The sequence below is a fragment of the Rattus rattus genome, chromosome 13 (assembly GCF_011064425.1).
Source record: "Rattus rattus isolate New Zealand chromosome 13, Rrattus_CSIRO_v1, whole genome shotgun sequence".
Classification (NCBI taxonomy): Eukaryota; Metazoa; Chordata; class Mammalia; order Rodentia; family Muridae; genus Rattus; species Rattus rattus.
Window position 1 is genome coordinate 69,529,237 of NC_046166.1, and position 25,804 is coordinate 69,555,040.

At 45.7% G+C, this 25,804-nt stretch overlaps 1 long non-coding RNA gene across 1 annotated transcript in view; it reads right to left on the bottom strand.

Annotated features, from left to right (window-relative positions):
- Window positions 1–25,804, bottom strand: part of LOC116914583 — a 413,344-nt gene that overhangs the window by 262,027 nt on the left and 125,513 nt on the right. Inside the window, exon 3 of the long non-coding RNA XR_004389755.1 lies at window positions 1,078–1,132. This is a non-coding gene — a long non-coding RNA (uncharacterized LOC116914583). The remainder of the gene's footprint in view (window positions 1–1,077; window positions 1,133–25,804) is intronic.

The following is a 25,804-nucleotide window of genomic DNA, read 5'->3' on the forward strand; positions in this document are numbered from 1 at the left end:
TTGGATGAAAATAACGTCAGGGAGAGGCTGTCTGCATCGAACAACCGAGATCTACAGATCTACAGAAAACACACCTCACATCCTCCCTCTTTGATGTGAAACCAAGCTCCAAAATGGCTTTCAGACCTTCTTTCTCTCCACCACTAGAAACAGTGCAGAGCCCTTCTGCTCTGCCCACAGCACCCACTCATGAAGCTGCAGGAACACACGAGTATGCACCACAGTATCCCATTCTGTCTGACTCGCCCAGATCCTGGAGAACGGGCGCGTGGGGAGCTCCCACCCTGATGGCCAACGGACACCAAACACCCGAGACCGCCAAAACCAACGGCTGTGTCTAGCAAGTACGCATAACAAGCAACAAAACAGATTTGGAGGTAATGTATTCAACTTGACTTTTAAAAATGGTGGTCAATAAGCCACTACCTAAAGACTATACATGGACTGCCCCTGGACTCTGACCTCATAGGTAGCAATGAATATCCTAGTAAGAGCACCAGTGGAAGGGGAAGCCCTGGGGTCCTGCAAAGACTGAACCCCCCAGTGAACTAGATTGTGGGGGGGGGGGGGGCAAAGGGGGGAGGGGGGGGGGGGGGAACACCCATAAGGAAGGGGGGGAGGGAAGGGGATGTTTGCCAAATGTACATAAGAAATACTCAAGTTAATAAAAAAAAATACAAAAAAAAAAAAAATGGTGGTCAATTTTCCTTAAAAATCCAAGACTGAAATCATGTGAATTCATTTCTTACATGGACTCAGCTTGTAACTCAACAGACAACGGAGTATCCCATCTTTTTTTTTAGCAAAAAATAAAACCACAGAGAAAGGGGGGGGGAAGGAGATGAGGAAGAGAAGGGGAAGGGGGAGGGAGGGGAGGAGGAGGGGGAAGAGAGGGGGAGGGAAGGGGGAGGAGAGGAAGGGAGGGAGGAGAAGGGGGAGGAAAGGAAGGAAGGGAGGGAGGGGGGGAGGAGGGAGGGGGAGGAGAAACTGCAAAAAGCTGCAAAACACCTAACTCCATCATCACATTTGGTCACCGACACACAACCCACGGTCTCAGGTCGGGCAGAGTCCTCCTACCTGTGTTCCTGTCTGGTAAGATGCAGCAATGCTTCTGCAGAATGCCGGGCAGAACCTGTTTTCAAAACACATAAATAAAAGGTACTCGGTTATTACTCAAGCTGAGGTAAAGCACTTCATTAGCTGCTGTGGGGGGTTTTCTAATAAGATCATCCAGTATGGCACAAAAGTCGTGGCACCCAAGATGGACTCAATAATCAACCCGTATGGAAAGCGCTTATAACGTGCATCTTTCATCAAGAAGGCTAATCAAGTAAGTGTGCTGATTGTATATGGTTCTCCTGGGATGTGGCTGCCACTGGGTAATGCACACCTTAATGGGCCCTGAGAGATCTAGAACATGGCCCTGGGGGCACTGCTGTGTGCAGGAAAATGGGCACACCAATTTTCCTGGTGGCTTTTAAAACATTAGGTGTCATTAGAGTGCGACAGTGGAGCCTTGTGGGACACTCTGCTGGGTCTTCATTGAGGACCTAACCTCAGCTGCCGTCATCCCTTGTCAGGAAGATTTGTGGGGAAATTTAAAACAAAGAGCTCTGTTTAGAGTCTAAGCTTGGTGGCAAAAGGTGAAGGAAGTGTCTCATTTGATTTGAGAAAGAAAACAATAGAAAATGGTTTTGTCAAGAAAATTGTACAATGTAAGGCTTCTGCAAAGCACGGGCTGGAACGAGTCTGCAGCTGGAGATTCTCAGCAGATTTGTGACCATGTTTCCTAAGCTACTCAGAGAAAAGCTGAACTCTTACATGCCCCACAAGACCAGTCATGATGGCCCTCCGCCAGCAGTGGCAGCTGTCCAGAGATTTCAGCCAGGACAGTAGTGTGACATTAGAGCAATGGATTCCATACAACTGACAGACATGTCCCAGGAAAACACCAAGAGCATAACACCCACCCTTGTGGACTTGGAGGACTTTCGCCAGCCTTACTTCCTCCAGTCACTTGGAATACCTTGTGTGCGGTAAAGAATGCCTTTTATTCTAAATATAATCGGCTCTACAGAATAGCATAAATAATTTCTGACTCTGGATAAAAATCTACTTACACACAAAAAAAATCAAATTAAATAAAGCAATTAGCAAGTCTGTATCTAGTAAATGCAATAGAAAATGTGGGATCTGATTTTTGCCCAGTTAACTGCTGCATTGGGACACAAACCATAGCTTGTGAAAACCTCAGTCGATGAATCTTCAAGAGCACGGCAAGAACTACAGTGTCAGCTCTGGCCTATGATCCAGATTTTATGGTGCTGATGGTCTCTGTCAACCAAGACTTGTCCCCTGGGCTTATTTCTGACTCCTCAAGAGCACCCCTGAGCCTTCAAGGCTGGGAATTCAAGAACACACAGTTCCAATGGGTCATTCTCTGTTGAGTATGTCCCTCCCAAGTAGGAAACTGACTCTAAACCCAGTAGTTTCACTGGTGAGGTCTCTCCACAGTTGGCTCTGTCTCTCTGAGTCTGTAACATCCGAGTTACCACAATGTCACCCTTCTCCTGGGTCTTGACCTGAGAGACCTGTGCTTAAGCCAGGTCCTAAGGACCACGGTGTATATAGAAATGTCTAACCTGAGGACCACTAAGTTGAGGAATAGTCATGTCAGTTCACTGACGTGTGACCTTAGAATCTGATCAATGATTCCTGGGGCAGCCCCTCTAAGCCAAGGTCTCTGGGTCGAGCCATGTAGACGCCTGTCTCTGGAGCACTGACAACTTCACACTCAAGCTTCCTGCTTCACCTCAGAGCTTTCCCAAGTTGCGGCTACTACCCGCAAAGAGACACCATCAGAATCCAGGGATCTCACTTTTGATCCCTTGGAAGCGACACTCCCTCCCTGACACCACCTCAATTTTTTTTTTAACATGCCAAGTAGCCTTCATTTGACCGCAGACATGGAAATAAAAGGAGCCTGAAGGAGTCATAAACAGTCCATGGTGGAATTCACCTTGACTTTCCCAAAGGCAGACGATTTGTGTTCAAAAATGGCGCCTATATCTAATCTTGACAGTCTCCTCCCAGCCTCCATCCTGGGCAAGACACCTGCACTAAATCTCGGATACAGCCGCAGAATCTCAAATGCCAGGCACACACCACTTCCTCGCAGCCAGCTTAAGGGAACATCCAGGCAGGACGGTAATGGGTTTATTCCCTTCTCTCTGAAGGATTTACAGAAGGCAGCAAAGGAGAAGGAAATTATCTTGCCTGCCCAAAGGCACTTTAAAAGTTCAATCCTGCTCAACCTGTCTATTCTTTGAGAGCCTTTAACTGTGGACGATAATTGGAGACATCATGCTCTGCTGTCCAAAGTCAGGAGAGAGGAACAACAAACTCAAAGACCTCCAGAATCCCCAGCAGCCCTACCCAAGGTCTCAGGGTGGCCATCATTCCACATTCTGAGGAGACCCCTATTGATATCTATGCAGTGTATGTTCTGATTCTTCTGACTAGAGGTCTGCTTCCTAAATAAGAACTCCAACATCTTTTTATCTGAATTTCTACTTTCTCTCTAGGTACCACCTTCTTAGATCAAAGATGAAAACATAACCCCACAGGGAGACTGACACGTCTGCAATATTGTCTGGAGAAGATTTAGATTCCATGGGTCTGGTCACTCTGGCTGCATCGCACATACTCTAGGTTACACGGGCCATGGACTAGTGCTTAACAGTATAGACCTGAAAACATCTTTACTTTTGGGTGGTGATGCCAAGGCCCAGGGAAGACTCAGAGTTCTATCACACAGGCAGTACCTCTGGGTAGTTTTACTCTATACCCCCAACTCAGATTCCATGTGACTAAAACCTTTGCCTGTCCCTGGACGCTGACATCTTTAGGGACAGTTGTCCCTAGAGGGTTGGAGGTCAGTGGTCCTCTGACCCTCCCATCACTTCCGAGCTTGAAGGGATTCTAGAGTAGGGAGCACAGCAGGTCAACTGTTTGAAGCCCATGTGGTCTGGGAAAATGCTACTATATAGAATATCAGTCTCTCAAAGCAGATGTGATAGGTGCCTCATATGGGTGGCTTAGAACATTTAAATATCCCATCACATGGTCTGCAGGCCTGAAATCTAAGACCAAGGTATAGAGTTATGCACCACTTAAAGGCTCCAAGAATGCCATTTATACCTCTCTATTCTTATGGCTCCTGACACGCTGGGCTTCTATCCCTCTAACCTCCATTGTATTGGCATGGCCTTTCCCTCTCTCTCCACATGCTCTTCCCTCCACAGGCAGTGGTCAGCAAAATCCTATCTTCACATGTGCACTAATATGGCCTCATATTCATACTTCTCATGGTCTTCCCTCCACACATACACAACTCATATACATGGTCTTCCTGTCATACATGCATGTCCACCCCCGCCTGGTCTTCCCTCCATACATGTGTGCCCACCCCCACATGGTCTGTGAGTGTCCACACCCTCGTGGCCTTGGCTTCACACGCATGCCAACCAAACCATCTTCTCCTGCATGTGCCTGCATGTCCTTTCTACAAATAGTCCAATTCAATTAGAGCCTACCCTCATGGCTTCATGTACATTTGTTAAGTCTTCTAGGATCCTGTATCTGAATGGAGGCATATTATGAGTTACTTAGGGGGAGAGAATTCAACCCATAATGTGGCAAACTGCAAAGTTAGGGAGCTCTCCACAATGTGCTAAAACACAGCAAGTAGGAAGTTCCAGTGAGGAATCCTGGTGTCATCAATATCATTTATTAGCAAGTCATGGAGTTTTCTGGGCTTGAGTTTGCCACAAGATAATAAACCCAGGGTTTCTTCAAAATATGGCCTGGACTGCCCTGGCTACCAGGAGTCTGTTTTCTCACCATGATAGCATTATCAATACAACCGCCCCCCCTTGATCTCTCAACCCAACCTCCATGTTTTCAGATGCTCTCCCTCTGTAGTACCTTTGGGATGGCAACTCGCTCATGCTCATAGACATATGAATGAGAATCTGGAATGAACCATAGGCTACCCTTCTCCTGTGTCCACCTCCAGCAAACTCTTGTGTTCTTGGATCTGCCCTCCCCGCCCCTTCTAAGCCATTTCCCCCTGCAATTGCTACTTTGAGTTCATATTTCGCTTAAAGTTGCCCCACTCATGCTGAGTCCTCAGAGAAAACCTCATGAATGGTTGTTTAGGGACTCAGCAGTCAGTTGTGTTGGGTCGGTGCTGAATAGAGCCTGAGAGAAGACAGTGGTCAGAGAATGAGGCACAAGCCTTTGTAGGCCACTACAATGTCTTATGGCCAGGTATAAGATCTTGGTCTGCATGCTGGAACCAGGACATTTCTGACAGTCTACTTGCCCACAAACCCTCCACTTCTCATCCAAATAACTGCATGGGTATTTGAGTTCCCTGGCTGACTATCACAAGAACATCTGCAATGGAGATAAGCCCCTCCCACCTCCTTCCTTCCTCCACTCCTCTAGCCAGCTCTTCCTGTCAAGCTCTTGAGGCTTCCTGTCAAGCTCTTCCTGCAGGCTCTCAAGGATTCTGGTAGCCTAACTACAAACTTAGCCACAGGACTTAGCAAAACACTTGGTTGGAATCTGTTCCCCTGGGAACACGGTGCTGGAATATTAAGGGCACGAGGTATGTGTGATGCTTCAAACCACTCTGGCCCCAGTTAGATAGTCCCATTTTAAAAGAAGTTACCATGTGAGGATGATCAGCCTCAGTAAGAGTTGGGGTCCTCTGTTAGACCCCATTCCAAACACCTAAACATCTGCTGTCTGGGTGTTCTCTTTCCCAAGCCCCCTGGAGTACCTTGCCAAGGCTCTGAATCTACATCTCAATGACAGATAACCTAATATTCAGTCCCCTTGGAGGCTGCTGCTCCCTGTTCCCCCTCACACCAGGGTCTATTCTCTTTCAAAAGTTAGCACCTCTGTGCTTACTCCGCTTCTCAGCGGAGACACAGTCCTCTTCCTAGCTAAACAGAAGCTATGCGCTCACTCTGAAGTGAGCAGGAGTGGGCCAGGTGAGGAACTGTCACCCTGCAATTTAAGCCTGTGGGCCTGATGCGCCCGCACTCTGGATCTACCCGAGCCATGATGGAGGCTCACACCCTCTAATTCTCAGAAACTCTAGTATTTCTTTTCTGTTTCTCTTCCTGGAAATTCCATTATTTGGGCGATGAGTGGGCCTAATCACCAAGTCTGCCTCTCTACTTTCTTGTTATACACTTGTAATAGCCTCCCTGCTTTGTATGCCATCCCCCCAGCTCACTCCTCCAGTCTGGCCACCCCCTGTTATTTCTCCGAGATTTTCCTTTCCGTACATGTTACTTTCACCAGCTTCACCTTGGCTCTGGACACAGCACAAGCTCTCCCCTCCCTGAGGACTGAAATATGGATGGCCCCTCTACTTTTGGCACAGTTCTATTCTTGGTGACATTGTGGCTGTAATGGTCATGGTCATTTACCTTACTTAATATCAAGACCCCGTGTGCTAGTCTCTGATCCCCTACGTTGTTAATATGGGATCAGGCCAACATCATACATTCCCAGTCTGGAATGAGTGAGAGACCAGGAGCCAGGTACCTGTGTGACCTGAATATTCTCAAGACTGCTAGGCCCACCAGAGATGGGGGAAGCAGTAGCTGCCATCTGTCCCTCTGAGGTACAGAGTGAACCTCAAAGGTGAAGGGTGGCAGGTGAAAAGTGAAACGTAGCCTTGGGGCCTTTGGGAGATCCAGTGTACATGGTATTTTGTCCTGTTCTTTAACCTCTTAATACACCAAAATGAACTCCAAGTATGAACTCTTAGGAAGTATTAATCTTTGCCATCCCCAGCCCTCTCTCAGACTTGATGCTCTTCCTTCAGGAGCAGCAGGATGCTGGACCCAGTGAGCAGCTATACTTGGGCATCTCTGCCAGTTTTTACAGTTTGTACAGAGATAGTAAGCACCGTGCTGTTAAAAACTTGGAAGTCACCTTATATAGTTTAACATGCTTCCTAAAAGACACAGACCAGAAATACAGACACATTTTTTTAGAGTGTCAACAATGTTAATATTCAGTTAACTTTTCCCAACCAACTGCACTGTGAGGAAACAGCCTTAGGTTTCTTCTAGAAAACAGGGCATCCCATGTCGCTCATGAAAGGAGACTCAGCAGCATCCAGTTTCTAGTCTCTGAAGATGCCGGTCTCCAGGTGTGCTGAACCATCCTGTATCCCTGCCTTCCCCTTCTGGTGCTGACATTGATGAGTAGAGACTCATCCGTAGACCTGACATCAACAGGACAGGTCAGATGCTCACCTGGAGACTTCCCTGTGCATCTCCACATGTCTCCTCATGCTCAGCACAAGATGGTCAAAGGGCCTTACCTTTGTCATTGTAAGCACTTATATGTGCACCAGAACCATTTACAGAATTGCAGCCTCTGAGTACTGTGGGTACTGAGGGCAGGCTGCCTGGGTAACATCCAGTTCCATCACTTACAAGAATACCAACTGATTTGAGGCTCTGCCTTGGTGCCCAGCTCAGGGTGAGAACACTCTTTCAAAGCAGACTAAGGGGATATGAAGGCTGGAACGAAAACTGTCAGCAGGGGAGGCAGTGTGTCTCAGTGTTAGGTATTTGCCTTACATTCCGCAATGTGCCACAGCCTGGAACACAAAGTAGGGCTTGATAATGGACAAGCTGCCATCAGCATCCTCATCTGTAGCATCTGTGAAAACGGGACCACTTCAGGGACTAAATGGCTTGAGTCAGTAGAGAGGGTAGTCTACCATGAAGGACTCAAACCTCAGCCTGGACCAGTGCTACCTACACATACATCAATTGTATGCAAAGCATCCTGGTCCTGACCGGGGCCAGGAGCTGAATTTCACATTCCCTGGTGATGCTGCAGCCAGGATCCAGGAAATGGTTTGAGAACCACAGAAGCCTCATATGGCTGCCAGCCACATCTGCCCATCGGTCCATCGACATCTGCCCATCAACATCGGTCCATCGACATCTGTCCATCTACATCTCATGCACCAGTTGTCCCATTAGAGTTCATGCAATAGAAACACCAGGACAAGCTGACAGAGGACAGTCAGCAGAAAGGCCATGCACAGAGAAATTGATCTCTATGTGCTTCTGTGACACAAGGAAAGATGGAGGGCCTCTCAGAGGAGTGATAGTATTTCTATTAGAGATAATAGTATTTCTAGAGCAGATTGCAATGACCATGCTTTGCTTAGGTGTACATGATATCCCAAAGGGCGAGGGTGATGTGGACAACTGGAAATCTACATCCAGACCTATAGCCCCGGTCAGGACCCTCGTCAGCACTGGTACCAATCCCTCTGCACATGAACAATGTAGCACTGCATCCTCGGCCCTGGATGAGTAAGTCATGCTAACTTGGTCCTGTCAGGTTCTAATCACCTCCGGTTTGTACCCATGCATGCTATAAATAAAAGGAACCCTAAGAATATCTAGGAAACTAGGAGGAGGAATCAACATGCATAGGTTTGGGCATAGAACCCAAAGATGCAAACACGCATGAACACCGTCAGGCTGCATACCGAGCAAGGCCACCCTCCACCAGCGCCAGCAGCACTCCCACAGTGAGCACAGCTGGACTTCACCTGCCCCATCCCTCCCCGAACACAAGCAAGAGTCAGGAAATGTTCCCTATAATCATTTCAAGCAGAACACCTTCTACGAACACAAGCTTTCCAGCTAAAACTCCCACTCTACTGCCGGCGAGCCCCACTCGCTAACAAGTGACTCCCATGAGTCCTTGGTGGCCTCACAGTTAATAGGGGCATTCGAGGATCACTGGATAATACAAGAAAGCTTCCACTGGAAGAAAATCTAAAACTACACTGGCCAAACAGAATTTCTGTAAGAAATAAGACATACAAAAAAAAAACAGTTACTATCAACATTTCAGAATTCTAGAGATCATGCAGATGATATTTTTTTTACAGTTTTGTTAGATTTTTTGTTTTGTTTTGTTTTCTGTTGTTACTTTTCAGACAGGGCTTCACAATGTAGCCCAAAATAACCTGGAACTCACGATTCTTCTGCATCAAATCCTACAGGGGCTAAAACAAGAGCAAGGCTCCATACCTAGCAACACTAGATATTTGTGTCTGACTGGAAAGGAGGATGTTAACACTCATGGAAGCAAAACTCAAAGAACAAGAAGGCAACTTTGGGAGTAAGAATCAACCAACTTCCAAGAAAATAAAATGCCAACACATACACACACACACACACACACACACACCATTATCTTAGAATGTAAAGAGAAAAACATACTACAGATTGACCAAGAGGAAAAAAACCAGCAACTTAGTTGTGGCACTTTCTATCTCTCTCTCTCACACAGTGGGAGAGCCTATTCTCTTCCACGAGCACAATGGTAGACAGGCTAAGTAAGCTATCCTGAATCCACAGACACACAGGAAATAGATTCAGGACTTAGAAGCCCACAGAACACCAAAAACACCCAGCTACACCTCAGTGACTAACCCAGTACATCACAGTTTAATGACCAGGAGGCAGGCTCCAAACACACCCACAGCCTAGAACATAGACGCCTAGGAGCAAAGGAACAGAGGAGCAGTGTTCTGGAAGGTAAGAAGAAACATCTCCCCATATGAGCTATCCATGAAAGAAGACAGCATTGGACACTTGAGGTGAGAGCCAGGGCTTCCTAGAATGGCTGGTGGAGAACACCCTGCACCATTGTATGGGGAATACAGAGAAAAAGGAAGCCTGGGACAAAAGGACTGACCATTATCAGACAAGTGGTGGGAAAAGTCATGCAGAACAAAGGCAGCCTCGAAGAGAAGGGGAAATCCTTTAAACACTGGCTTATCCAAACACAAGCTGGGTCGGCTATGGAATGGAATCAAATCCCCAAACAATGGAGGGACATGCGTAAGAGCATACCGCCAGTCTCTTAGGACAGCCAAGACTTACAGTATGCATATGTGTGAACCAGACACGGTTAAAACATGAAGCCGGCAAGTCCCCACAGTGACTTATGGATCTGAAGATGTAGTACCATGTGTCCTTCAGAACCAGAAACATTGAGCCTTAGAACGGAGGACTTCAGATGTTTTCAGAAGGTCCTGCTGCAACCTGAGTCTGCCAGGAAGTCAGGATTTCCTGCTCAAAACACATGATAAGCAAATCCTGAAGAGTGCTTTGAAAGACACTGTGATAAAGCCTGGGTCAGAGTCTGAAATATGTTTAAGAACCTTCAGTTCGGCTATGGCGTCTATGACAGGGCCTAGGGTCTGCTCCATGCATCCTCCTTCTACATGAATCTCCTGAATGCATGCTGGGCTGAGCAGAAGACTCCTGTCATAAATGTAACAGAGCCTGAGTAAATGCTTTACACAGACCCTGGCTCACCCCTTCTCAGTGGTTACATCAGGGTCAAGTACTGCTATAGTAGATCTTTCACCCACACACATAGCAGAGACTCTGTTCTGAGAGCACGAAAGAAAACAACCACAATTTAGAATCTTCTACCAATGACCTGCTTTTTTGTTTTGTTTTCTTGTTGTTTGTTTTTTTACTTTTTGAGACAGGATTTCTCTGGGTAGCCCTGGCTGTCCTGGAACTTGCTGCACAGACTTGGCTGGCCTCCAACTCACAGAGATCTGCCTACCTCGGCCTCCACAGACTGCCATCAAAGGTGTGCACCACCACTGCCGGGCTCACTACCAAAGATGAAGGGCAACCTCATTGTCCAAACATCTCACAAAGTTAACGTAGGATGTCATACAGGTGAGGGCAGGTACAGGATAGAGCGAGGCCTGTCATTGGATGAGAAGGAAGGATGGGCGGGAGAAAAGTTTGAGGAAAGAGGAGGAGACTGGAATGGTAAGGACGGCAGACTGGTGGGGACTGGAGGAGAAGCCGCCGAGAGAGAACATGGAGGCGGACATGTTCCACTCTGTGTATTTACAGGTTGTTATGAATGTTCTTACGGGATAGATAGGTACGGGGCTTTGTATGTTGAGGTGGGCAATTACATCGTATCAACTGGATCAACGGTGATTGTGTTGTGTGTTCTTTCTTGTGGAGAATTGAGTTGGGAGAGCGTGTGTCGGCAGAGACACTGGGCCACCATAGAATTGGGACGTGTGCTTTTACTGACAGTTCTAGTTAAAACCATGTTGAACAATAAAAGACAGATCAACCAATCAATAAAATCAAAATAATAATCAATAAAATTCAACCATCAATAAAGAAGAGAGTTGAACATCAACTGACGAGTCAGAGTTAACTATCCTAGTTCCTCTGACATTCAAAAGATCCCTTCATTGCAATGAACCACACGTCTCAGGGTGTATTAGCAAAGACAACACACGGTGCCCTCCTATTCCAGAGAAACTAGCATGGAAACTGATCGCACTCCCATGCTCAGGCAGACTTGTGGAATGTGCACACAGATCATAGGTGCTATGGTTTGGAGACGACCTCCTCCCCCATGGTCTCCGGTGTTTGAACACAAGATTCCTCCTTGCTGCTGTTGTTTAAGACCTTCTGAGACCTTCTGAGGTGGAGCTCAGCTGGAGGAAGTGAGTCAATGGTGCCTAACTCATCTGTCCCTGCCCCTGTCCCTACCCCTGTCCCCACTGCCTTTACTTTTTCCAGATGTGAACCAGTAACCCTTCCCTCTTGCCTCCATGGCCCCAAGCCATTCCCACCTACATACTTTCTCTGTCACAATGGACTGTACCCTCAAACTATCAGCAAAAATAAATCTTCCTCTTTTAAGATGTTTCTTGTCAGATGTTTGGTAACAGTGGGTAGAAAAGTGACCGACAGGTCTGCCTGGGCACTGGAGGAAATCACAGAATGCGATCAGGGCTGACAAGGTTGGATGGAGGTTGGAAGAGCTGCCGGTCTTGCAGAATGGATGCCCACGTGTGTTTCTAGGCACCCACGCTAGTTTCTCTGGAATGGGAGGACACCGGGTGTTATCTTCTACAGAGGCCAACAGAAACGCTGGTTAATTGGTGTAAAAATAGTTCTGCATAGAGGCACACCTCCATCTACCACTGCCTGTGATCATATGGTCAGAATGTCAGCACAGCGGGGCAAACCAGACTCTGCCCACTATTACAGGAAAGGGACAGTGAGGTGTCCATGACTTCCGACAGCCACAAGAGCCTCTTCCACACTCTCACTTCATAGAACCCTTTCACCTATCATAGAAGTGGCACTCACATCTTCAAAGAAGCAGGATTCACAGAATCCAAGGCGATGGGTCTCTCTAAGGTACCAGGTCAGAATGTTTAATTCTGCCTCTAAAAAAGAAGTGATTTTCAAGCCAACTATGTGTCCTGGGAGTAGGGTAATGTCTTCTGCCATAACTGTGTGCTACTATGACACAAAAAGGGACTGGCCTCACAGATCTTTAATGCAGGCATTCAGGGACCCACCATCCCATACCTCCCATAAAGAACTTGCTGTCAGGAAAGCATGAGCTCAGGGACCTTGAGGATGCAAGGGAAAAAAGGCTCCAGGCTCACTTTCTGGTCAGAAGTATCTTCTTTCCCCAGCAATATCAATCCCCTCTCAGCCCTGGACCTCTCTCTCCAAGGATACCACTCACCCCTGGATACTCCCCATACACAGAGGCACAACCCTAACATATATCTTGCAATTAGTAATACAATCCCAAAGATTTTCCCAGAAACACTTCAAAACACACCCACAACCCTGCTACCCTGGGATCAAGATTGGCAGCTTCCAGCCAATCAGAATACTCTGGTCATCCACCAATGGGCCAGCAAAAACCAATGACCTCATCCATAGAAGAAGCGCAGCTGGGTCTCAGCAAAGAAATCGGAGACTCAGCTGGGCCCTGGTGGGTCAAAAAGCCAGGTATTTCCCAAAGGACAGACAGGAGGAGTCATCTCTGATTGGTGTCACACTACTGTCCCCTGATGGACTAGTAGTATACTCCTCTGGGTGTGGCTAACACAAAGCCCTGGCTTAAGAGAATTTGGACCTGTGTACTATCCAGAGCCTTTAGGCACAGTGCATCCTGCCTCACATGCAGCCTCCAGCCTAGAACACTGCCCCATGGAAAAGTCATTCTGCCTTCAACAGTCAGATCCAGGACACTTTTTGCACACCTGTCCCCTGCCTATGTGGACACTACACTGCAAGAACTTCCACAGTCAACCTGCTTACTGTCATTGTCTAAGAACTATCGTTGTCCCCATTACAGATGGGAAAGTACCAAGAATGTAAACATTTCCCTTCTTATGAGCGAGCATTAAATGAATTTTGCAGATGCTTTTTCCTGAGCTTAATGGTAGCAGAAGTGAGCATGGAATGATTCCAGATGGCAGTGGCACAAGTCTTCAGGAACGACGGGCAGATGAAGTCAAGAACCGAGTAAGAGACTGGTTTCCCCCAAACAGATGTGACACAATAACTCAGATCATGAGAGAAGTCTAATTTCTATTCCTTATTAAGTTCACAAGAAAGGGCAAGGCCACCAAAAGCACTGGCCTCAAGTGAGGCCACCAGCCCTGTCCAGTCCCATCCCATTCTCCCCCAGTTACTCGCAGCACCTTCAACTGTGAGTTAAAGATTGGAGACCATGAGCTGTAAATACCACAGGGCTTCAGAAACCCCTTGGCCCTCATAGAAACTGTGGTGAATAGTTTTAGAAAGTTTTAAAATACTGAATTTTCACCTCGTAAAATAAGAAAAGCCTGGTCCCCACCACTCCTCCTGGAGCAGTTCTCATCAGAACCCAACCGACCCATGCCACATCGCCAGTGAGTTCAAATGGGACAGAGGTTAGATCAATGTTCCCAAGCATCGTTCGTGACCTCATGCACTGCCTCCCCTCGCCTCCACAGCACCCTTGCTGTCTTTCTAATCCCCTCCTCCAAGTCTCTAGGTCTTGGGTACCCAGGACAACCATAATGCCCCCATCTTCACAGCTATTTCTAAAGCAGTGCAGTGAGGCTCTGGACCAGTTAACCTCCCACCAAAGTCACTCAGCTTCATGCTTCCTGCCTTGGATTTCCCTCTTGTCTAATTTCAGAAGTATGTGTCCAGATACCATTTTCAGCACTCAGATATCCTTGGACAGCTGTAAACGAACCTGTTGCATGTAACTGACCTTCATATTACATGCTGCCTCATCCCAGCCTCTGTAGCAGGTCCCTTGACCCTGTCTACCTCCTCTCCATGCCAGCCCTCAGCCCACAAAACTCAGTAGCAAATCCTCAGAATCAAATAAGCACCTACCACTGCCACCCAGGCAACTTCCTTTCCCCCCTCACCTTAGGAGCCTCCATGGGCCCAGAAACCTTGTCTTCAGAGAGATACCCCTATAAGTCTCTCGTGATGAGTTTGGATTGTCAACTGGCCAAGACTTAGCATCCCCTGTGAGGAGAGCTTCCACAGAAGAACCATACAAATCAGATTGGCCCATGGACATAGCAGGGGGTGAGGGGCTATCTTGGTAGTTAACTGAGAGGGAAGGTGCACACATCCACACTGAATACAGGCAGTACTATGTCACTGAGCTGGGCTCTGAACTGTGAAAGAGTGAAGAAAGGCAGTTGAGAGGAAGTGCCAAGCAAGCACAGACCCACGCATTCATTCTTTCTGCTCTTGGCGATGCATGTTATCCACTAAGTTCCCGCCTTGCCTTCCCAGCAAACAAGAACTATAACTTGGAATTGTAAGCCAAATAAACTGTCTTCTCTCAAAAGCTGCTTCTGATCATGGTATTTATCGCTGCAACTGAAACAAAACTGGAATCATCTCTGTATTCAGAAGTCATGTCATACCACATCATACATGTTACACTTTCCCCAAAGCCCTCCTCTAACAATTCCCAGGAGCACTTAGTTCTTGAAGGGCTGAAAGGCCACACATGACCTGGTCAGGGCTGTCAGTCTCAGCCCTGCTCAAGGTCTGCTGCATCTTCACTGCTCCGTGCACAGGCCACATGGATGACCTCAGGTTCTTTGCACATGTCATTCTTTGTCTGGAAGACTCTGCAGGACATCACAGCTCAACCCCCACACTTCAGAAATGTCCTCACTTATTAACTCCATCACTTGGTCCCAAACCTGCTTCGGGCTGGAAGTATTCTTAACCACTGAGCCATCTCTCCAACCCATTCACATTATTTTTTAAGTACAAGTTCACTGAGCCTGGCCCATAAGGTCCTGGGATCTTCATGTTTCTGCTACCTTTGGACCAGGATTGCAGAATTTCCACAGTTCCTGAATGTTACATGGGCTCTAAGGATCCAAACTCAGATCCTCATACTTGTATGGCAGACACGTTACCAACCAAGGTATCTCCCTGTTCCCTTGCACGTATGTATGTATGTATGTATGTATGCATGTATGTATGTATGTATGTATGTGTTTATGTTTGTATGCATGCATGTATGTAGACATGTATATATGCATGTATGCATGTATATGTGTATGCATGTGTGTATATGCATGTATGCATGTATGTTTGTGTGTATGTATGCATGTACGTATGCATTCATGCATGTATATATGTATGTATGTAAGTATTTTGGGGATTCTGGGCCCAATTCCAACTTTGTAAATGCTCTTCCACAGAGCCATATCCCGGCCAGGACTCTGTAACACTGTAAGGTTCTCGCCACTGGGGCCACAGCAGGCAGTGACCCCAATCTGGAGGCTGAAAGCCACATGTTGGGATATCTTCAGCCCATGCGGGACTGAGCCACAGTATCCTCACTTGAAGCACCATAGGAGAATAAAAGATCAAAGGAATCTCATCCCACAGATGACGCCGAAGTCTCCCATACAAGGACATGATATTCTAAGCCATGAGGGAGAAGTGCCAGCCTGCAGGCTGCAGAAGAAGAGAAGGGGGAGCCACAGAGGGCACCTACAGCTACTGGTGCAAAAACACTGTGGCAAGATTCCTGCTTCAAAAGCTGACTCTTTAATAAAGAGATGCCTGGCCTCCACAGTAGATGCCTGCATCTCCCTTGGCTTGTCAGTTACCATGGGAACCTCACACTCTAGGACTTCCGGGTACCGCATCAGCCTTTGTCCTAGTTAGGTATTTTATTGCTGGGATGAAACACCATGACCAAAGCAACTTGGGGAGGAAAGGGTTTGTTTGGCTTACACGTCCATATCACTGTTCATCATCAAAGGAAGTCAGGGCAGGAACTCCAACATGGCAGGAATCTGGAAGCAGGATCTGATGCAGAGGCCGTGGAGGGGTACTGCTTACTGGCTTGTCACCATGCCTTGATCAGCTTGCTTTCTTATAGAACCCAGAACCACCAACCCGGCACCCACCACCATGTCTTGGAGTCTGTGCCCTATCAATACTTCTGCAAAGAACAGACTCGTGAGCAGAGTCGTGTACCCTGCCATGAACCCACAGTTCCTTCTGCCCAAGCGGACTGAATCCTAGGAGCTGCCCCTATGGCAACCTGGGCTAAAAAGACTCAAGGGGAGGTAGATACCTGCCCCCTCAAGCACTTGGCCTTTCCTGTGTTCTCTCCCCTTCTCTGACACTTCCTACTTTTCTGCTGTAGAGAACGCAGGCAACATTTGCTCCATTTATTTAATTAAATCTAATTAAATTTATTGGCAGTAAGAAAACCTGATGCACAAAGAATAAATGCCCAAGATAAATCACAAGTGTGTACTGAGTGAATGGATCATCTTGGCACGAGCCTCCAGGGCTGGTTTTTATGGTCAGTCTCCTTTCTCATGTGGGGGGACAAGAATCGGAGAGCCTGGGGATTTAAGAAATACCACTGCACTCACGGAATGGCAAAGGAATCATGCTATCTGAGTCCATGTGCCTGGCTATACAGTTTGGCGGTCTCGGATGAGGGCTCTGTTCCTGCTATCTGAGGACATTGAGCCTCAGGTCTTTGTGAAAGGAAAAAAATGCAGGTACTTGTCAAAGACGAACCCCTGACCAACCATGGGTATATAGAAATGTCACAGTTCTGCAGCCTGGAGGAGTTGGGTAGCAAATATCTAATCCACCACATGCATAGGGAATACTGCAGCTCCGTGTGTGCACGGTCTTTGTGAACTGCAGTGGGGCCCTTGCCAGGGGCTTATGTGCCTTCTGCATTAAGGAAGCAGGCTGGGTTTTGAGGAGCTTCAGGCAGTCGGGTGTCCTGGATGGCAGATGCTGGTCACTCCTTTCTCTGTAAACAAATGCCTGGTTTCTCCATCTAGATCAACAGTTCTCATCCTGTGGGTTGCAATTCCTTTGAGGGCCCCCTGTCGGATATCCTGCCTGCATATCGGATATTTACATCACGGTTTCATAACAGTGGCAACATTACAGTTATGAAGTAGCAACGAAATAATCTTCTGATTGGGAGTCAGCACACATGAGGAACTGAATCAAAGGGCCGTGGCACTAGGAAGGTTGAGATCCGCTGCTCTAGATTTACGCCTTTACATACCCCTGCCCCCCTCTTCCCTGACACCCACCATTCCACTATCTGTAGCTGTAAACCTAGTGGTCACAGGGGTCCAGGCAGGACTTGTCCTTTTGTGACTGGCTTCTCCCACTCAGCACAAGGCCATGCAGGCCACTGTGGTTTGTATTGGGATGTCCTTCCTCTGTAAAGCTGATTTATAAACACACTGCACAGATGGACATTCAGGTCCCTCCACTTCTCGAACGGTGCCACTAGGAACCCCAGTGCCCAAATACCCCAAGGCTCTGTGTACAGGCCCTGGATGGGAACTGAAGCGCTAGATTGCAGTGATTCTAGTTTTAACTTGTACTTTCCTGTTTTCTACTACAGAGGTGTCACTGTGGTATACGAAAGCCCCCTCCCCAGTTTCTGCACATTGCCCCCAAATTGATGAGTATTTTTGGTTTGGTTTTTGGTTTTCTGGGTTTTGGGAGGGGAGGGGGGGACAGTCGTCCCATGACATATAAAGTTATTTGTCAGTCCTCTCAAGGGCACACGTACACACTCACAGGAAAATATCCCTTCTGCCTTGACACGATGCCCTGTCTGACTAGGCTCTCCCATCTCCCATCACAGCGCCTTCAGGATGTTCTCACGGTCTTCTCTGTTATTTCTAGGCTGACCACTGTGATCTATTTTAAAATTCCCGTTGCAGCATGGCCACTGTATGACAAGAATCCTTATTTACCACTAGTTGAGATACCACAGTCCTCACAGTCCTCCTGCTACCAACGCTGGAGACCTCTGAGGTTCCTCAGCTGTCCACGCCAGCCTTCTAGACTGCTGGGTCACAGGCTGGCCTTGGCTCCCCATGGATCTTCTGGCTCGCCTCCAGTCCCAGGTTCTTATCCTACCCCCCATTAACAAGTGGAGAACGGGAGCCAGGCTAGACACCAGCTGATGGACACTAGTAACTGTTCCAGACAGCAGGGGATTCCTTTGTCTTCCCATCACACCTCCATCTGGTTAATGGCTACATTGTTGTACCCTGCTTAGCACACCAGTGGCCACTAGGTGCTTGCCATTTCTTAGTCCCACTCAAGACCTTTGTCCCACTTTTTGTATAACTCTTGAGCACCATTAAAAAAAAAAAAAGACAACATGACCCCCTCTCAACCTTCCCTGTCACACAGTTCTCAACACCTTCAGCTTTCAAATGCTATTTCCATAGTAGGCTGTGAGCTATACCCCTAACAGAGACCCTACCTGGGGACAGGGATTACATCTCACTCATGCATTCCTTAAAACTTCATCTCAGATCCAGACAGGAGTACCCATTCTTCATAAGCATTTGGGGGACTGGCTCTCTAGAGTGTGGAGACGCAAAATCATAAGATCCCTCCAGCAACAGGGAAGAGCTAGCGTGGGGAACACTGGTATAGCAGCCTGCAAACCCAATAACAATGATAGTCACTTTTGGAGAGAGAGGAAGAAATGCCCCAAGGAATATACTGTTGATCCCTCAGGGTCACCCTGAAACATCTGGAAATACAGTTTATCTACCAGGGACTTCTTTATAGGACAAAGACCCTGGTGGCGGAGTCTAGGGTTTGGAGGAAGAAGATTTGTACAGCAGTGCCATTTTGAGGACCTGGGAAGGAGTCCACAGCAGAATAACAGAAGGTGCAGATTTGTGTCTAAGGGTCACCGTGGGTGGGGAGAGAAGGAAGGATCGATGACTCTCTGGAGACAGATGTGAGACACAGTGCTAAGTGGGAAGGGAAGCATCCACGTGGAATTCCCAGGGAAGTAATCCTGAAGGGAGCTGATGAGAGAAAGAGAATGGGAAGAAGCCAGGGTGGTCTAGATTCCCAATGTTCCAGAGGGATGGAACAGCAGTTTCTGAACTCTATAACTCCATGGTAGAACTCTACATTCATGGTCACCTGCACTCATCGCTATGGCTGGGTACACAAAGTCTCTCTGGTTGCAACTCTACTTGCAAACTGTAACTTTGAGAAACAAGACCAGAAGAAGAACCAGGTCCCATGGCTGAAATGCCTTGCAAGTGGTGAAATCACAGGAACGAGTGTCTTATGTAGCGAGAGACAGGAGGCGTGGCCTAGCTGAGCTCCACTCTCAGTGATCAGTAGAGTACTTTCACTAAGGCGGGTGCTATGTGGGAATACGAGGTTTTTATCCTAAAGCACCCAATGTTCTTCCAGCACCATGTACCACTAGTGCAAACATCCAAGAGCAGAACAAGTACCTTCCCCAAACTCACGGTAAACTGATAGGTCTTCAGAAACACTGAGTGAGCACGGTCCCCCTCTAACCAATATAATGGGGATCACAATGGTTCTCACTTCTTCGGGGAATAAACCATCAACCCAAATGACTTCTGGATCCTTGGCAAACTTATAAACATTCTATTATCACAAGAACTAAACATAAAAGGCCTAGTGGGGGGTTTCACACTCCTGTCAGCACTGATACAAAACACCCTAGGAATAAGATCACCCCAAGACCCTACATGCCATTATGGAGAACTGAGACACACCTCAGAAACAGTTACCCTCAAATCTTCCTGGAACTGTACCTCTCATTTCTCCCTCAACTGTGAACCTCATATTCAGAGTGCCTCTATGTGACCTACCCACTTCTTATAATCAGAGCACCTTTGTGTAACTCAGCCATAAGTCGCTGTCTGTTCTAGGGGCCTATGCGCTGCTTGGTATTCCGTAAGTTTAAGACATCTTCAGCCATTATCCCTTGGTATATCCTCTCTGCCGCCTGCTCTCATATTGCCAGTAGCCCCTCGGTGCATATTCGCGACTCAGAGAACATATTACCATCTACTTACTCGAAAACTTCACATTTTCTCAAGGAAAATGCCAGCAAAGAGATCTGCAAGTACACAATACAATGGGAGTAAGAGAAGTCGAAGGAAAGGAGACGGTCACAAATGCTTAGTGAGAAAAATGACTTGCTGTTCCCAAGGGAAGCCTAATCAGGTTAATGTCTGACTTCTCGGGAGAAACAAGAGAGGAAGCGATAACAGCACCAAAGTGAGATGACATGTTCATAGTGCCCAGAGCAACAAATATAAAACTACCAATTTAGAATCCCACTCCCAGAAATGCTGGCCTTCAAAACTGAAGGCACAATAAAGAGAGCGCTGAATTCATGTGAGCGGGTGTGCCTTCCAAGACATCATGAAGGAAATTCTTCAAAACAGAAGCAAATGAACCCTGTAGGCAATTGAAGTCCATGTGGACAGAGAAGAGAGTCAGGAGTTAATTAATTACATAGAGAACAGAAGTATTTGTCTCTTCCCGTCTCTTAATGAGTATAAAGTGAAATTGTATAAAATAATGTGTAGAAAATATCGCTAAGCCTGTAACACACAGAGATGGATGTGTGACATTTTGCCAATGTCAGGACAAAGGACGTGCAGGTAAGCAATGTCACTTCGCTGTGAAAATGAAAACAGATGGAAAAGTGAAAATCTAACAAGGTACCAGGTACCACTGGGTTTATAACACAAAGATATGTAAATAAGTATGTAAAAATACTACAGGAAAGGTAAAAACACACAGACATGTAGGAGTAATGTTTCTAAATATGACTAGAATTAAGCTAGCATAACCTAAAGTCATTGCTAACAAGTATATATATATTCATATTATAATATAATTGTTCATATATATAATATATATATACCTAGATAAATAAAAAGACTCAAAGGTAATTACCTGCAATATAATGCTGTTATAAAGTATTCACTTAATCAAAAAAAAAACAAACAAAAAAAATCACAGGAAGAACAAAAGAGTGTAAAGCATGGGCAGCATTAAAAGCAGGTTAAAGACATCTCTGCTGACAGACACACTAAATGTGGATGGATTAATAATCATACCAAATGGAAGAGACTGTCAGACTAGATTTGAGGGGAAAAAAATCCAAAGACCCAGCTTTATACCCAGAAGAAACACACTTTAGATAAATTTAAAGTAAAGAGGAAAAAACACTGTAACATGCAAAGAATAAACACAAGTGAAGTGGACTGCTATAGTGACAGAATATACTTTGAAAAAATGCTACTAGTAACAAAGAGGGCTATTTCAGTCAACTCAGAAAAGATATACAATAAATATAAATATACTTGTGTTCCCCATCACAAAGATCACACGACTCTTCTTACCCACCAAGCAGACCAGGGAAAACCATGATCAGAGGTGGAATGTTGACACGGAAGGTCACAGTGACTATGAAGCTAGGAACTCAGCTAAACAAGGCTCTCTCTTTGGAGATAAAGATTTTCAAGTTGACTGTGAGGATGGCTGCACACATGTCTGTGAACATATAGAAATTCTATGGTGTGAGCTTTTATTTCTTGTATGCATTTCATAACCTTCCTCAATGAAAATGAGTTTTCATGGTATTTAAAATGTTTCCTCTGGCTTTGAAACTAATAAAAAATCCATTTACTTATATTATTCTGAATAACATTTAAATATTATAAAAGCTGTTTTCCAAATTCCTGAGGCTGGTAAGAAAAAAAATATAATCCGTATATACATAAAAGATAGTTTAATTTTTTTAAGCCATGAAGACAATGCCGTAAGTTTGAAAAGGAACAGTTCAAACTATAACCTGCAATCAGACATGAATTGGGATGAAATCACCCAATTAGCATGTCAAAAAAGTAAAATCCAATGCAAAATAAATAGACCCAGGCAGAATTAAGTTATCCTCCTGAAGATCCTAGACTTACTTCAAGGCAAAGATATCAAAGAAGGGAAAGAAATTCCATAGCGGGTAAATAGTAAAAACCAAAATCAATCATTAATCCAGCTGTACTGAAACAGCTAAGGAAAAAACTGTAGGGTGTGAGCAAAAATGAATAACTGATACATAGCAAACACAGGGGTGGGAATCACCACTCAGCTCCCAGGCCATGGAACAGCAAGTCGATTGTGTTCACAGAGGCGGGAAGGAAGAGGGAAATGCCCCTGATAGATATCTGCAGACATAATGGAACCAAGTCACTTCCATGCAAGACAGGTACATCCAGGTCTTCCTTAACAAACCCAACAACACAGCCAGGTCCCCAGCATAGCACTTTGACTCTAATGATGAATAGACGTGTAGAGAAACGAGAGGAGGTAGATTAATGTGGAGGGTCATTCTGTAAATATAAAAATAATTCTTAAAAGAACATGGAGTTGCTGTGAAATGGGAGGCGGGAAATCCAGACATACCTGACAACAGGAATGGAAATGGACTATCTGATAAAGCTCCTTGCTCGTGGTTTGGACAGAAGACAGTCTAATCAATTGACTCATAACTCTGGTATGAGACTAGAGGGACACCTTTTGAAGAAAAGATACTGCTTTGCCCTTGTGCTTCCTTGTGTTTTGCTCAGAAATGTGACTGCCCTGCTTCCATGAAGAAATGATAAGGAATTCACACCCTAGGTGCCAGCATGGACACCTATGTTGTTGCACAGGATCCTGATGCCAGAGCCATGATATGTTAGCGATCCAAGTCTTTTCCTACTATTCAGCAACACAGAGGAAGTCAATAGGAACAGAAGAAGTCACGTGAACATCCTCATTCACTCTGAGAATCATGGAAAACATAGTGCTCTGCTCAGATGCTCAACTTGTCTGCTACTATCACAGAACTGCAGAAATGACTGCAGGGTGGTGGTTGGGACCCACTGCCCACCATGAAACCACTCCCGGATATCACAGTGTTCTCAGTGGGATACACACCTCAGACCCAAGACTTCCTATGACCTATGCCCTTCCCTTGCTCCTCTGACACTGTATGGCACCATGAAAGAGCACATGGAGATCCACATAGAGTTCATAAGTCATCAGTGGTGCTGGGACATGGGAGATAGTTCTCGAACTAACACCAAGAAGCTTAAACCAAAAGCTAGATGATGCCAGGGACACAGTGATGATAATATAAAGGGCAAAAGTGTTGAGCTCCTGTGGGGACTCTGAGCAGTCAGGATTGAGATGATACAGAGACAAAGCAGAAGTACAGGATGTGCAGAGTCTAAATTTTAGATCCAGATCCCAAGAAACTGTTCTACCAACATGAGGAGGTGGCTAATGGCATCAAAGAAAGAGAGATGACAGTTGTGCTAAATGGGAGACGCTCCAGAGGTCCCTGTGGAAAAGCTGGTATTGGCATTGGTTAGAAACAGATGCCCATCGTCTGTAGAGCCATGGTGTTTCAGACCGAAAATGCCAACAGACAGGAAGTCCACCCCAGAAAAACGTGTTACAACACAGACTGTGAAAGAGTCAAGAGCCAGGGAGACAGTGTTCAGAGACATAGGTCTGAGTGTTCTGAAATATCCAGAGATATAGATGTCCTGAAAACATCCACATTTGGGAAAGCAGAGACAAAGCAATAGCCACGGAGGAGGCAATGCAGTGTTACAGAGGGACAAGGGGTAACGTTGAGAAAGAAATAGTTCTGTACACACGGAACAGCCTAATGTTCAACAAGAAGCAAAGAAAGACCAGGAACCTGAAATTAGAATCCAGTCATCTTCTATAACTTCTATACCTAAGCCCATGAAGTCCAAATCTAATGGCTGCTATGGGAGTCACTAAGGTCTTGTCATCGCACTGCATATCATACATGGCCAGATACAGCAACATGGATTTGGGACAGAACCTTGGGAAAATCTCTCAAGTGTTGCTGGTAGGATGCAAAATCTGCACATTCATCCCTAACTCAGAGTTACTTAGAGACAACTTAGTTACTTAGAGACAACTTAGTTACTTAGAGACAACCTAGTTACTTCAAGACAACTTAGTTGTCATTGTTTTTATTGTTATTGTTGTTGCTGCTGCTGCTGCTGCTGCTGTTGTCAGGGCAATTGGGAAGCCTTTGCCTTACCGAGGTCATTGTTCTTCACAATTAACTATGTCTGACCATCACTCCCAGAGAAGAAAATACAGTAACATCCATTTTAATTACTGAACAGTCAAGTTCTCAGAATACAAATATAAACCCAATTTTCTTTAAAAAAAAAAATAGAACACCAATTCTCTTGGTTAGAGGAAAAGAACTTGGCATGTATCTTATGAGACAGAGGATCTGAAGAGAAGGTGTCACTCCCATGACTACAGAAGGCATTACTCCCTTAACTACGGGAAAGCCTGCCAGGACACTGAAGACCAATGGTATCACAGGTGGCACTTCCCTGTGTACTCACACATGCCTAGGACATGCCACACTTTCCTATAGAACATCTTCTGTATTCATAGAGCACATTCGGTGTCATAAGTGACTAAGTGATAATAGTACCTGGCATATGAGTACAGCATGTGACAACAGGCACACATGGGTCCCCTGACATTCAGACCTACAGCTGTGGTCCATGCAAGAGTGTGGGGCTATGTAAGAATGCACAAGCATAAGAACCTATGAATAAGTAAAAACAATATTCTTCCTCTTGGCGGTCCCTTCCTCGCTGTACTCGCGGGTTGATTATACTCCTTAAATGCAATAAGGGACAAAATTCAAAACCACCTTAAGTACAGGAAAGTAGGGCATACAATCATGTTGAACACTGACATCTATAAACAGTTCCCAAGTACTTACCTTTGAAGCAAGAGACCTGCTTGGAAATACTGTGATTTTTTTTAAAGGCATCATATCTTAGATGTAAACAAAGCTGACTGAAATTGTGGCAAGTACAATGCCACATGCACTTTCATACGCTTAGGATGGCTTTGACTTTTGTCTCTGAGGTTCATTGTCAACCTTCAGAGAATGCTTGGGAACCACTGAAAATTGCCAGCAAACCAGTAGCCAACATCAAACTAAATGGAGAGAAACTTGAAGCAATCCCACTAAAATTAGGGACTAGACAAGGCTGCCCACTCTCTGTCTACTTACTCAATATAGTTCTCGAAATCCTAGCCAGAGCAATCAGACAACAAAAGGATACAAATTGGAAAGGAAGGAGTCAAAATATCACTACTTGCAGATGATATGAAAATATATTTAAGTGACCATAAAAATCCCACCAGAGAATTCCTAAACCTGATAAACAACTTCAGCAAAGTGGCTGGATAGAAAACTAACTCAAACAAATCAGTAGCCTTCCTCTACTCAAAGGATAAAACAAGCTGAGAAAGAAATTAAGGAAACGACACCCTTCACAATAGTCACAAATAATATAAAATACCTTGGTGTGACTCTAACCAAGCAAGCAAAAGATCTGTATGACAAGAACATCAAGTCTCTGAAGAAAGAAATCAAAGAAGATCTCAGAAGATGGAAAGATCTCCCA